The sequence below is a fragment of the Lepisosteus platostomus genome, chromosome 13 (assembly GCF_059453375.1).
Source record: "Lepisosteus platostomus isolate fLepPlt1 chromosome 13, fLepPlt1.hap1, whole genome shotgun sequence".
Taxonomy (NCBI): Eukaryota; Metazoa; Chordata; class Actinopteri; order Semionotiformes; family Lepisosteidae; genus Lepisosteus; species Lepisosteus platostomus.
In genome coordinates this window covers 2712889-2728132 of record NC_142623.1, presented here as the reverse complement: position 1 = coordinate 2728132, position 15244 = coordinate 2712889, and the positions used below count along the sequence as shown (strand labels likewise).

General features: G+C 47.0%; 1 long non-coding RNA gene across 1 annotated transcript in view; it reads right to left on the bottom strand.

Annotated features, from left to right (window-relative positions):
- LOC148649620 (uncharacterized) overlaps positions 1-15244 on the bottom strand; it is a 66846-nt gene that overhangs the window by 12958 nt on the left and 38644 nt on the right. The window contains exons 10-11 of the long non-coding RNA XR_015925886.1: positions 8681-8753; positions 741-842 (exon numbers count right to left, since the gene is read on the bottom strand). This is a non-coding gene — a long non-coding RNA (uncharacterized LOC148649620). The remainder of the gene's footprint in view (positions 1-740; positions 843-8680; positions 8754-15244) is intronic.

Here is a 15244-nt window from a genome sequence, read left to right as displayed (position 1 = left end):
GTTTTCATTTCCATTCCTGTTGCAGAGTTTTTCCTCAGGTGATCCTTAGCTGTTCAAGTGATCTCCAGCTGAAGGTTACTGAAGGTGCCCTCTCATCCCCTTGCCCATTTCCCATCTTGTGATCAAAAACAGGTTGTAAATGGAGCTTTTATGTTTTTTTATATCAATGAATCTCCGCGATGAAGTCCTAAGGAAAACCTGAAGTGTGGATTCTCTGAAGTGAACCGGGATCAATCCAGTTTTGAGTTTTTGCATGGCAAATGTAGCGGGAGGGGAGGCCGAGAATGAGCCTGCCTCCTTCATCCCAGCTCCCCACTCCTCTTCTCCTCCGGCAAGCAAGAGAACATGCCAGTGAGAATAGACGTCTCACACGAGAGGAGGTGCGTACTCTGTAACTCTATAGAACACAACAGTGGAGTGCGGCACAGCTCACAGAAGTACAAGCACGGTAAACGAGTGATAAATCTTAGAGGTGTACGGAAAGGAATCACTCAATAATCACAATTATGCATGATGTCTTAGGGTAAAAACATGGGAAACGGCAAAATGAAACACAGTAACTACTGGCCACTGGACTCTGATCACCAAAAGCAGACTGCACGTAAGGGCACCACTTTACTACACAAACCTTTAACCCATTACTGAAAGAAAGCGCTACCGCCACCAAACCTCCTCCTGTGCTTAAAAGTTCTTTTCTTAACATTTCTAATAGATGCAAATCCGAAAATCATTTCTCTCACTGAAGCGGTTGCAGTGAAGCAGTCGGTAATCCTCACAGAATAAGCCACGAGTTTTTTCCATCTCAGTGTCCAGAGAGAGGGAAGTGAAGACAGATACAGGGTCTGGAAGAAAAGGATGGAGACAGGAGATGGGGAGGAATTATACTGTAGCCCAGTACAGGACAGCAGCTCTTTCTGTCCCAGTTCATGAGCGACTCAGATTAAAGTTTCGAACAAAATGATCCCTTCATCTCTTCCCATGTCCTTGTGCCTCTGAGCTGTGACCCCAGGGAGCTGAGTCCTCTTTTCCAAATAGCACACAACTAGAAGAAAAGTTGTGAATGGAGCAGTACGTTATCACAGAGGATGCACAGACCTACCGTTTGTGTTTAAAAAAGGAGGAATGAAACACCCTGCAAAACTAATATTTGGCTCTAATAATATGGCAGCTCCTCACCCCTGCCCCGGGATATTCCTACACACAAATAAGATTTCCGTTTTCAAATGCAATATTTCTGTCATGCTCAAGTCTGTGGGTTGAAATCCCAGGTGGGGTTCTGTGCTTATACCCTTCAGCCACGACGTGTCACTCACAGTGATCCAGTGCAGAAAGTACTGTATTTATATAGATCCATACTTATTGGGCAACGAGACCCCTTCTAAGTCTATTAAACTCTCATATAACCTAACCAATGAATTATTAACATTTCTATTTATGTATGAAACAAATTAAACATTCAGTGCACAATGCAACCCTGATATATATTGGATACATTTTTCTCCTACAAAGGTGCAGCATCATTTTCAAATGTTCCTGCATTTTGGCCATTTGGTTCACAATCTGATTCTGCCAAAGACTAAAATAATAGAACTGCCTGTCACTGTGCAGCTAGGCGTGGACAACAGTGGGTTAATGAATAGACCTGATTCTGCTGCACCGGGACCAGATACAACTGTCCTCCACAGGGGGACCTGGGCTACGTGGAGAGGAGGTTATCTGTACGTTAAAGGAGATGGTTTTTGCTTTCGCGTACAGCGGTGAATGACCTGACCGGAACAGACCTCGTGGAGGTTCTGGGCAGCACGAAGCAGATCTTGCCAACGGTCTCCACCAACGGCCACTGAGACGCAGTGCGATGCTGGCGGTAATGATGACCGCTTCTGGGAAAACCCTTCATCAGACTGAGACGTTTGAATGGGTTGTGGCCACATACAGATAAATTGGTGGCCTGCTGGGGGCACAACCACATTCAAACAACGATGTCTGAAGGGACAGACACATGTTACGACAGGATTATCACGGGACTTTTCTTAGTTCTTCCCACATGGGTTTAATTTACAAACACCATGCACATATCCTGCCTTGCTAAAGCCTTACCACTTCTGTAATGACATCATTTTATCTCGGCTTCCCTCTGATTTGCAGCATGTTACTGTGTATTCAACATGGTGTGCTGCAGGAAGCGTTTCCAACTGACAGTCGACATTTTCTCACTGGAAAATTGGAACGAATAGCGGAATCTGAAATTCTGTGTAATATGGACGGGCTGATAAATGACGACAGCCTTCTCCTGATGTGCTGCAGCCTTCATCTGTCTTAATCACGTTAAAGACCAGATCTCTCTCCATGCTGGCCGCAGCAGATGTATGGTAAACGAGTGCTGTTCTTCGCCGATAGCGCGGCACGGATTTCCAAACGGACACAGAAGACAGCTGCCCCCCCCCCAAGTCTCTCTGAGGCTCGTCTGTGAGCAGCAGGGGGTACACTGGCACCCCGCTGTCGGTGTGGCCCCTCCAGCACTGGGGCTGTCCAGTGAGGCGAAGCTGGCAGCTGTGCCCCCCGCCCGCTCCCCTGCCAGCCTGGCACAAGGCCCCTGGCAGGCCTGCTGTCGCTCCCTCGCTGGCGCCCCACCTGGCATCACGCTCGCCACACGGCCTCTCTCGCTCCTCCACCGTGAGCCTGGCTCTCCCCTTCCCAGGGCCACAGCGCAGAGCCTACTGTGCCGCTGTGTGCTTCATTGATGACTATCAAGCACTGTGCTCGGAAGGCATGGGCCAGAGTGTCCTCTGGGACAAGAAAGTACTGGGACACGAGCTCAAAGGAGCTCATTATAGCTGTGTGCTCAGGAAAACTGGCCTTCAAATCACAAGATGAATAACAGACAAAACCAGAGGATGTTCCCTTTTACCTATGGGTATTTTCATGCATAAAGGTTTTACCCTTATACAACAACAGCACGTTTTTTGTTCAACCCTCCCCACCACATTTTAGATGAGTATATATATTGGGCCAATCGACTTGCAGGAGCTTCTAATTGCCCAGGTATTACACGTTGCAAACGTTTCACACACAAACAAGAGCTGTGAAGGCCTAGGCATGGTTGAGGTTCTTTGAAACTGCTTCTGAAGTCTGTGACTTGAACTAGTCAGCAAAAGCCAACAGGAAGACCGGAGAACTCACTCTGACAGAAAAGAAGGCCATTTTGAAAATGAGAGGGAGGAAAGTGACCATCAAAGAAATTGGTAAGAATCTCGGCATTTGCAACATCATTAATCAGGAATGTTCTTAAGAGAAAGGGAACGACTGGAGCGTAACGGGAACCGGTCCAGGCTCCCGTGAAGCGTAGTTCTGGACCCTGTGCAGACGGTATAATCCGGAAATAAGTGGAAAAGGACGACGGGGCGGAGACGACGAGGATCAGGAGGGGCTGACAGACAGGGGGGCGTGACGATGGTGATCTGGTGCTCGGGGGGCGTAGCAAGGGCGAACAGGTCCAAGGAGTCCAGGAGGGAAACCGGGGGCGAAGTCCAAAAGTCCAAATCCTGGGTGATCCAATCGAGACAAAGCAAGACAGAGATAAAAGCCGGAACGGGATCCGTTGCAGGGAGAGGGAATACAAACGGGATGACGAGGCCAGGCGCTCTGAGCCCCTCTGAGGCGCGCCTCCGGGTGTCCGTGTTCCAGTGCAGAGCACAGGGTACCGAGAGAGCCTGGCTTAAATAAGGAGGGGCAGGATTGGGGACAGGTGCATGTAATTAGCAAAATAAGAAAGAGCCGGAGCGCCCTTAAGAGGAGGGATTACGATCGTGACACGGAGGATTCAAGAACGGGCTGAGAACTGGTTGTCCAAAAAATGAAAAATGCAGCGGACGACATAAAAATGTTTCTAAGTATAAAGAAAAAACAAAACAAAATGACTGTTCGTGAAATCAAAATAATCTCCAGAGTGTGGGGGTGTAAATCTCGAGTGCCCCGATCCACCCATCCGATTCAGAGGCTGTACTGCAAAGTGTAGACCTCTCATCAGCAGCAAGAACAGAAGGGCTTGATTGGGATCTGCAAACAAATACCAAGACGGGCCACAAGAGTTCTGGAGCAAGGTTTGATGGACAGATGAGGCCTAAATAAACATCTATCACGGCGATGAAAAGGCTTACGTGTGGAGAAAAACAGTTTGATGCAGTTATTGCAAGCAAGGGATCTGCAATAAAATACGGACGTTTTCACTTCTTTAATTTGCTTCAAGTGCCCCAGTACTTATGGTCACCAATCTGTGGGGACTGAACACAGCATGTGCTTTGGTCGAAAAATGATGAATTGTGTTTGCAAAATCTGTCCTAAAAATAAAAGGTGCCCTTCCGAACTCTGATAATAATTTGTTTTATGTAAATTGAAATTTCTTGCGTATACAACAGGGAAACGCCAAGTCGTGCAACAGAACCAAGGAAAGTCTGAAATGCGGAGTCAGTGCCCCCTCTTGTGGTATCACTGCTGTATAGAAGTGTAGGCGGACCTCCTGACTTGAAGCTCTTGCTCTTTAATGCCCTCATCAAAGAACCTTCATCTGTTTCTGCAATCAATTCTTTTCACTTATAAAGACGATATCCTGCCAATATGTCGACCGTGATGTAGCTCAGCAGGTGAGTTTGAAATGGCTTAGTTGGACTGGCGAATTGAATGGTAAAAAGAATTGTTTCTGAAGCTGCCAACAGAAATTATTTTCTTTAAAAAAAAATTAGGTTCAGGTCCCAACAGGTAAAAAAAGTTTCACTAATGGTTCTGATACAATGGTGTAGTGTAGTTGGCCCAAAGCTGTGAAAATATATTGCTCTCAACAGCCTTACTAACAGTGCAATCAGAATTAAGCCAGCACACCGATTTAAAACAAGTGCCACTTTAACCATCATAAATGCAAGGGCTGGGAATGGAGCCTGGATGGCTCCTTGACTCAGAAGGTAAAATGACTGACCGGCGGTTCTGTAACTGAACCAGCCTGTGAGTAGCTGAGGAGTCTGGCTGCTACTTCGCTCTCAGGAACCAATTTGGAAGTCTTGACCACTTTATAAGTGAGGTTCTTCCACTTAATTAGGGTGTTCCACAGGGTTCTTTACTAAGACCTTTGCTTTGTAGCAAATACACTGCCTCTTGATCGGACTGTTCACCATCAAGGACTTGGGTGGGACTACTATACTGATGAAGCTAAGAACTACAGTATTTGCAGACCAAATAGTATTTTACCACTGAGCTTTCTGGACATCACAGGAGTCTGACTGGTATTAACACCTCCTTCACACATACATAATTTGTTCTCACAATCAGCACATAACTCCTGTCCTGTGCACACTGCACTGGCCCCCAGTGTGATTTAGAGCAGAAGTTAAAGCTCTCTTACTCATGTATGAGGCAATAGATCAGGTTATTTCCAGATTTCCAGATTATTTCCTCACCTTAGATCTGCCTTTTCAGGAATCAGTAGGCGTTCTATGTCTCTTTAAATCGTCAAGAGCTAAATGTTGTGGAGAAGCATTAAACAGGTCCAGAAAAATTTCAATTGGATCAATTTAACATTTTTCCCAAATGAAGAGCTGTTTAGAACTGAAGGAGATGTTGAAATCCCACTGGATAATAGACTTCAGGGATCAAAGTTGGGAACTCCTGATACTACATGTAACATTGTAGAAACATTTCTATAATGAAATGAAGAAAAGAGAACAACATTTCAGCTGTGGAGCCTTCTTCAGGTGAAACAGCTAAAACGTTGTGTTTCATTTCTTTTCTTTTCAGCAGGGAATAAACCTGTTACCTGTTCCTTTGCAGCCTACACATGCTGACACAGCTACCTACTTGAACTACTTTCTATCATGATTATTCTTCAAAATGACATGACAGACATATAGGTTTTCATGATATTTGTCAAACTGTATTATATATAATGTTTTAGATTATGGTTTGCATTACCATTTGGGTGATTATAAAACATATGTGCCTCTTATGTCTTAGAAAAAACATGACAAAAACGTACTGTAAGTGCTCAACGTCAGTAAATCTCAGTCAGAATCCAGCACATTTTTTAGATCTCTAAAATGACAACAGATGAAGACCTTGGAAAAGTGTAAAATTGGTCTGTTTAAGCTAATTGGATTTTTTAATTGGGTCAATTAATGTTTAATTAGATCATTAACAGAACAGGTGGAACAAAAAGCCTCAGACACTGGCAGGCCTCCATGACTGGTGTGTTTTACTGTCATAAAGAATTAGAAATGTTGTTACAGAAAGGACTACAAAGTCTTATGAAGATATTACGCAGGCCACGTTAAATAGAAATCCAGCATTTTTCCAGTTAGTCTCATTTGATAGAAAAAAAACAGGAATACTTAAAGCTTCCCAGATGACCTTTAAAAATGAGCCAAGGCAGGCAATCTTTACTATGACTGGCTAAGACTTAAATTTTTTTCAAAATCTTAATCTAGAAAATGATTTCACGCAACGCCGCAAGTGATCGATCCAAGGGGATCTAATGCGCTTGCACCGTTCTGCCAGGAGGTGGCAGTGTTTTCTCACAGAGTGAGGCAGCGTGTTCCATGTTCCACAGCGCAGTTGAATTGGATATTTCTGACGGTCCCAGCGGTGTAATGAGCCGTATTGCTCTGATTTCATTACCTGACGGCTATATAGCAGGAGTGCGTCAGCTTTGCACACATCGCATATACTTCATGACTCATAACCTTTAGATTTTAATCAGTCATTTTTAGATGCATTGTGATCCAACTAAAACAGTTTTTTTAAAAAGAAAAGTCAGTTCACTATTCCCCACCTAAATGAAAAAAAAAAAACTGGAGGCCCCTTCATCGCTTTAATCAAATGGCTCATTATTTTCGAGGGGTTTAAGTATTTTGTTTCCAGTGAATGCACTGAGATGCAGGGGAAAGTATGGCAAACACATCCACCAGTAATTGAGGGGTTTTCCTGTGTTCTTTTCTCTCCTGCAGGAAGCATCACTGGCAAGTATTGCAGAAGATCTCTTACTTTTCTGCAGCTTTTCGGACTACCTGGTGTTAAAACGAGATGCTAATGCATAAATACTGTACAAACATTTTTGGGCATTATCATCAGTGTGAAGCTGGTGCTGTACTGGCAGGCACAATCCGGTCACCGCCAGCGTGTCATCGCTAGCTACAGTGCTGATGTAAGAGAGGACAAAAAAAAACCACAACGGGGCCCGAAGAGTTCGGAAACGGGCCTTCCCAAGAGGAATCCTATATAAAGGTGTAGCGGAGGGACCGCACAGGATGTAAGTGTGTTTGTGAGCGCGCTGCTGCGAGGCCCTTCCGCTGTGCTCACCGTCGGGGAGACAAACGCGCAGAGAGGCTGTCTCTGCGTTTCCACAGCAACCGGTGGCCACCAGAGCCGAGCCATATTGATTAAACCAGTGTGTGTCGAGGTACGGGCAGGGGGGGGGGGGGCGGGCTTTCTTCCTGTGAGTGAATCTCCTATTCATCTTCTATATGGCCGGGCCGAAAGAAAACCACCCTTATCCGCTGAGTCAGCGCGCCTGTGTGTGGAGAGGAGGGGATCTGGAGCGGTTCAGTGGGGGACCTGCAGGGGCTCCCCGGGGCTCAGGGCAGTCCTTCTTCTTCCTCTTCCTCCTTTCAGCGGGAGACGTCCGTGGGATTTGGACCCGGGGCGCGGAAACGAGAGGGCCGCTCGAACCTCTTCCCACCGAGCAGAGCCAAAACCAGCCAAACCCACACACATCTTATCAAATCTAACGCGAGTGAAGCTGCCCCCCCCTGCCACAAACACGCCTGCTTCTTACCCACACCATCCATTCTGCCCCCCGGCAGGGTGGCAGGCTTTGTGCTGGAAGCTGGCGGCACTTCCTCTCACCACCCCTGTCCATGTGGACTCAGACGCTCTTAATTAAGGCCGACTAATCAAGCTCCTCTTTTCGAGGACGCAGCCCTGGTGCTGCCCGATAGGCCCATCACGTGACGCCAGGCGGCTCTGAGTTTTGCCAGGCAACGGCGGGGCCAGGTCACAGCCTCCTTGATCTGATAGTGCCGATTGAGGCTAATTGATTGCCCAGCTTGTTCTAATAATAGACCCAGGGCGCTCGCCGCACACAGACACGGGCTGGCCTCCCGACGGCCGCCGGCATCAGGATTCCAGTCAGGTGAAACAGCAGATCGAAATCAAAGCCGCCGGTGATTGCCAATTTTAAGGTTAATTTTGAGGAGGCGGCTCTTCGCACCGAGCAAGGTCTTTTAAACTGCAGTGTGACTGTGAGTCATAGCATTCCCCAGCCGCCACCAACAAAGCTAAATCTAGGTTTGGGAACACCAAGACCCAGTCAAGAACACTGTTCAGCTCAAAGGGCAGCGAGGGTCCTGTGCCCCATCCGGACGTGTGTGACCCTCCTCCCGAATTGAGGCCAGTTCTCACTGCTAATTTTTTTTCATCCTTCCAAAGTAAAATAATGCTTTGAATGAGCCACCTGTCAGTGGGTATGACCTCTGAAAGCAAACTGATAGTTGAAGAAAACAAATGTGCCTGAATCACAATTCACCTTGAGAAGAGGTTTTGGGACAGATAGTGACCCAGAACCTTAATGTTTGTTATTTATCAGATTTTACAGCTCAGCACTTTGAGTTATGAATGTTTTTATAACCCCTGTACTTACCACGCACAGGCCCATACTCTTGTGGCTTCTTCTCCCGATGAGTTTTTCTGGCATATTCTCCACACATGTGCGTCTGAAAGACAGAGACAATTTTCAGGAACATCACAGTCACATCGAAAGTGTGTTTAGAGACCCACTCCTGTCAGTCAGGACTTGAATAGGAGCCCACTGTGCAGGCAGCTGCCATCAGACTGATGCTATTATCCCTCCTGCTGGCTACATTCAATTGTGAACAGCCTGAAATGTAGAGGCCATCTCTTCTTATTTAAAACCTTCCTGACTATTCCTCTTCAAACAATGCAATAAAAACACAGGTACTGTAAGTGAAATGTTTGGGATCACTGCCGCCTCCTGGACCAACCTGGTTGATTGTGTGAGGCCTGTTTAACGGCAGTGACCTACTTTTCTTGCCTATAATGTTTAAATGATGAGGTGAGCCTGTCAGTAGCCAGTTCGCCAGACACACCTGTGCCCAGGACTGACAGGATTACAGCTGTATCTTGGCACTGGTGTGAGCTCATTAGATACCCGCCACCTGAGCCAGCTGTTCTGCCTCCACCTGTGACAGTGCCTGGGCCCGCTGGCAGTGGACTGGTGAAGGCTGTGTCCCCCTGTCCGCTCCCTCGGAAGTTGGTAACCAGTATGAATCACGACAGCAGCCAGCGCAGGAGCTTCCTCCCGCCAGCACAAGAGAGATATCAGCTATTTTTTTAAAGCGTTCACTACATGAAGATCTTTGCACGCAAGCCCAGTTAACCGAGTTAAGCAGGTTGTTGTGTAATGTAAAGATCGATTAATTGAGGTCGTTTTAATGGTTTCCTTCTTTTATCTCCTCCAAAACAGTTCCTTTTTCTTTTTTCTGTTCTTGCCCTTTTGTTCTTGCCATTTCCTCTCGGTTTCCTTTCTTCTTTCTAAAAATAAACCTGTCTCTGTGAGTGAGCAGCGTTGACAGAGCCCTGTTACAGCCCTCCCTCCCACTGGCTGGTCGATAGCATGGAATTACCATCCAGAGCACAGATGGCATGTGGAGATACTCCGGCCTGCCCGCACTTCAGCTTTGACGCTTTCTGAATGACCACTCCTGTAGCAGTGCCGTGACGTGCACAAAAAAAACGTGCTTTCGTGTTGGTCATTCATTTTTGAGTTTTCCAACAAAACAGCGAATGCAAAAAAACAAAGGGCAACGGGGGAGCAAATGTAAAAAAGCACCGAAGCTGAGAAAAAGCACCCGTTCTCCCTCTCACAGCTTCATTGCTCACGAATGATTTCTGCAAATGGCTCCACCCAGTCTGGGAAAAATTGCTCCTCGGCAAATTCGATCTACAGTCAGGACACGTCAGAGATGAAGATTCAGGACAACCTGGTGAGGGTCACGGAGACGGAGAAGGCGAAGCATGCTATCACGGGACCTCCATAAAGTAGGGGTAGTGGGTAGCCGTATCTGCTGTACGGTGCATCGGTGACCTGGCACCAGGGGGCGCTAAAGGGGGCATTGCCCCCTCAACTGAACTGTCCTGCCCCCTCAGTTTTGGACAAAAGAACTTTTGAACACTTTCACTTACTTAACTTGCGCCCCCCAAAAATATTAACTCATATCCAGTTTGTTTACATAAAAAGGTAACTGGTGAGGGTCACCAAAAGAGAGGCGATTTCTCGCGCCAGAGTCAGAAGGCTGTGTGTCGTTGGCTGCCTGGGACAGAGTTTTACTTCAAAATGCACCCAGAACATAAATGGAGTGAAATTATTCACTTTTTTTCCATGTTCTTGCTGTACTGCTGCATCAAACGCTGCATAATAAAACATGAATACGTGATGTATAATATAATACATATTCATTACAAAATAAAACTATGAAAACGCAGTCCTATTGCATCTACGGGGGAACAGACCATCCCTGTGGCATGGTATCTCTAGACACACTCTTTTAATTGAAGAAGTAGCTCTTCTGTTTTTGTATATCCAACACGTCTCTGCGAAGCGAGCTGGAGAGGCGCGCCGGTGGCGGTCGGGGGGAACAGGGAGCTCGTGCCCCGTGCCCTCTTGCACAGCGAAGGGCAGTCACGGGTGGGCCCTGCCAGTTACGAGGCCGGCCTCTAGCTGTGCGACCTGCTCTGCACTGACGCTGAGCTGCAGCTGGAACAACAAGTGGATGCCGACTGTACGAGCCTCCTTACCCTGTCGCCACCTGGGAGATTGCAATCACAACAGTTTCATATAATTAGTCTGAATAATTCAATTAAATTAATGGGTCTCCCTATCCTTTCAATCTATCCATCGAGTTCGCTGTCTGAACTGCGGTTCTTGGCCTCTCCCTCGCAATTGCCAGCATTGTCTTGTTTACTGATTGAATGTGAAATCTGTTCTGAAAGATCTCCATTTGAAGTACAATCCTCCTCTGTCACTGGGTTCAGTGAACATGTATTCAAGCTATCCTTGAAGGAATGTGGGATACTTAACCAAAATTAGGGATCCTACATCCCTTCTGGCTCCGAGATGCTGTGATGGTACCTGGCACAGGGAGACAGTGATGGGGCTCCCCTAGGTGTATGTATTTTGAGCAGTTTCGGATATGCATGAGCAACTATCAGGGAGGTGCCTCATAAATTGTAGGAAAAGAAAGAACTTCAATTCCAAATGTTAAAAATTAAAGTTTAACATAAACAACAGGAGCCAGCTGTGATATCACCCTGCAGCTCTCAACTGGCAGCCCACTGAAGCTCAGCGGGGTTGAGCCAGGTCAGTCCCTGGATGGGAGACTCCTGGGAAGCTAAGGTTGCTGCTGGAAGAGGTGTTAGTAGGACCAGCGGGGCCGCCCACCCTGCGGTCTGTGTAGGTCCTAATGCCCCAGTGTAGTGCCAGGGGACGCTATACTGTAGTGGGCGCTGTCTTTCGGATGAGACGTTAAACCGAGGTCCTGACTCTCAGTGGTCATTAAAGATCCCCCGGCATTTTTTGAGAAGACTAGGGAGTTATCCCGGTGTCCAGGCCAAATTTCCCCCCTTGGCCTTTACCATGACCTCCAAACTGTCCCATGAATGACCGGCTTGCATCTGCCCTGCAATGGACTGGCGCCCTGTCCAGGGCGTACCCTGCTGTGCTCGTTGCCTGCCGGCTAGGCTCCGGCTTCCTGCTACACCGTATGGTATCAAGCGGTTATAAGATGCAAATGACATGACATAAACAATGGGAATTCAAATGTAAAGCCGGAGAATACTTCGCTTTGGGACAAAATATATCACGTGTCAGTTTTGCTCGCCAGATGAAAGAAAAAAAAGGTTTTCCACAATGTTGTACTGTAGCTGAAGTGCTGCACTATAAGGTTAGGGGGAGGTCAAACATACAGCTTGCACTCATACATGAAAAAGGAGCTGAGCTCTAATTACAAGAAACATGTCTGGAAATATTAAAATCCCGAGAAGATTCCTGTTTTATTAAATATGAATCCAACTGTGACTAAAGAACACTCAGAACTGAAGGTGACTGCAGCCAATCCCCACTGAGCGAGCGCCTGGATAACGAGCAGACAGCATCGACATTCCAGCAGTGTCCCGAAAATGACACCACTCTAACGGCACTACACTGGGTGTTCATTTCCAAAGCACCTCGGTCACACAGAAAACAGTATGTAAATAAAAACACAAGCAGCCAAGCAGACACCCAGACACTCTCTGTCTCTCTTTCTCTCTCTCTCTCTCTCTCACACACACACACACACACACACACACACACACACACACACACAAACACCTGTGCGTTGTTCGGTGCCTGCTGGCTTTGATCCACACCAGGCTTTAATCTGTCCTGGACCTGGCCTTTGAAGTGTAAATCCTAAGCCCAGTGCTGCCTTCTCTGCAACCCTGGGGCACGCCACTCTCCTCTGTTCTCCCGCCTGGAGCCCAGCTGTCCCTGTGCCACACCGTCAGCCCTGCCCACCTAAACTGTGGCACAGACGGCACCCCGATCTGTTACGGCCTCCATCCTGCCCTGATGCACTGCGCTGTTCAAAATAATCCATTCCACTTCCGTATTGCAAGTGGAATGTTTGATTATGCAGTGAGATTCACCTTGCTGAACAAAGCAGGAGTCTCTCTGAGCCATTATGGGATGGCCCAAAGCACTTTACCACTTTGTGAACCCTTGGAATAATTTTATTTCAACCACTGAAGCAGGTAGGTGAAATCCAAGCAGTCTAGTGATTGTTTGAAATTGAGACACTAATGTCTTGAAGGGCTCAAGGCCTAGAGGTGTCGATTCCTAATTTCACTCAATTTATTAACACATTATATTGATCAAACCTCATAGGGACACCAAGACTTTGCAATTTGATCTATCAAGGCTGATCTGAAAGACCTTCTGGACCATGACTGGCCACTTCTAGCACAGGGCAATTTGATCAAGTAATAGTAAAGAAAGATAGAGCCCTACTGGTCTGCCGGGCTGAAGCTGCTCAAAAGCCAAGAGGCATAACCTCACTTAACCATCTTCTGAAACAAGCAGGCAGGCAGATGGACACAAGGACACCATCACCCTACCAAAACAAAGATCAGGTGTGTCTGCTCTGTTGTTAGCAACTCATTTCTTCCAGGGCTGTGGCTGTCCTCTGGCTTCGCTCCACCAGTGCTCTCAGTAGCTTAATTGGTCTGATTAATTGATTAATTTGAACAAACCCAGCAGCTCTCATCAGTTTCAGATCAGTTTAGAGTGCATGTGCTCTGCCATTGTCTCTGTGACATTTAGCTACTGCAGTGTTGCAACACCTCCGTCATATTGGCCTGGTAATCAAAATGCTTTATGGGTTCTCTGCCTTTATTCAAGGACACTGCTGAACTCCTCTGCAGCAAAAGCCCTTGGAAAAGCTGTTCTAATGCTCTTCAAGCGGAACATATAATAACATCAGATGAGTTAACCTCCAAGCACTCCAATTGCAAAGAAATCTTGGGAGATCATTGTGAGATCATCTAAGTCCTCCTGAATCTTTCTTTCTCTGTACCAGCACACCTATGGCATTTATTTTGCGCAGCTAAACAAACACCTTCACCACCTGCAGCCCCTATGAGAACAGGAAACGTGCACCAAAGCGACACGATCTCATAACAGTGTGCATCTTTCCCATCAGCACTTTTGCAAGGAGAAGATCTAAGTATAACCAACGCATGTAAATTAAAAATGAGTTAAGCCGCACCAAGAGAATAGAGTCTGCAGTTGTTCAAAAGCTGAATTAACACCTTTTCAGCAAAACTGTTCTGCTCTTGCAGTTCTACAGTTTTGGCAGACTTAAGTCACTCCAACAGGAGGTACTGCTTTGTGAAAACAAACAAGCAGTTACAACGGTGGAGTAAGATACAAGCACCAAAAAATACTGCATTTTTTGTAATACAATAAGACGTCAGCTCCTGTTTGATGCAGAGACTAACGAGGCAGACGGCCGAAAACTTGGACAGCAGAAACATTGACACTGTTCAAGAAACAGCTGGATACTGCATGGGGCTAGAAACAGGCTTGTAGCAGACAGCCTTTCGTCGAGCCACACACCCACTGTTCCTGCTCAGAAAAAAAGATTCCTGATGTTGTAACGTCCTGCATGAAAGGCTAGGGCAGAGTCACGCTGTGCCGACCAGCCCCCCTGTAGCTTGGAGGGGGCAGCTGGGGCAGGGGGGCCTGGAGGTCGGCCAGAGAAATCGCCGGTGGGAGCTGGCTGGAGAGACAGGGCAGTTTCACTGGAAACTTGGCCAGAACTAAAGCATAAAGCAAGCTGGCTTGCCTGACATCACATAACAGGTAAAGGAACAGGTGGAGGTGGGAGGAAAAGCACCAGTGGACAAGGGAAAGGAAGAGGGAAAAGAGCAGCAGAGCTCTGAGCCCCAGGGTGGCTCACATGGAGATCAGAGAGGAAGGCGGACAGGGACCTGCGAACAGAGGAAGAGGGGTGAAGATGGAGGAGAGCAGGGGGAAAGTGGGTGAAAAGCAGAGGATACCGAGGGAGACTTGGAAGAGCCCCTGGCTGTGAGGCAAAGTTCATTAGGAGGTCATGACCCTAACCCCACCACCTGTCAGTTGTGTCAAGGGGGGAAGAGGTACCCTGGGGAGAACCAACCTCCTTTTCAACAGGCACAGTGAATGTGCACCAAGCTGCACAGTTTCCTAATTAAAGGGATGGTACTCTCTGCTTTAAGGATCACAATACAGTCGCAGTTACCAACGACTGCCTTGAGCCTACAGCATTTGTCTAGCAGACCACCATGAACATCAATTCTGTGCTTCACCCCAAGATCGAGAACCGGGTGACGCAATGGGAACAGAGTGACCAGAACAACAAGATCAGGTAACTCAGATCCTGGCAGCCACACGTCACCCAGGTGAGGGCAGCACTTCAGTGGTGGATGAAGTAGGTTCCTTTCTATGTCTAAACCACGTCTAATTAAACTATGTCTAATACCCTTCAGGATAAAAGGAGCCAACCTAAAGGCACTAAATTATTATTATTATAATCCCTCAGGCTACCTGTAAAACTTTTCCACAAGGAGACGGCTTTGCGAAATTAATGATGGATAACTGAGCAGGGAG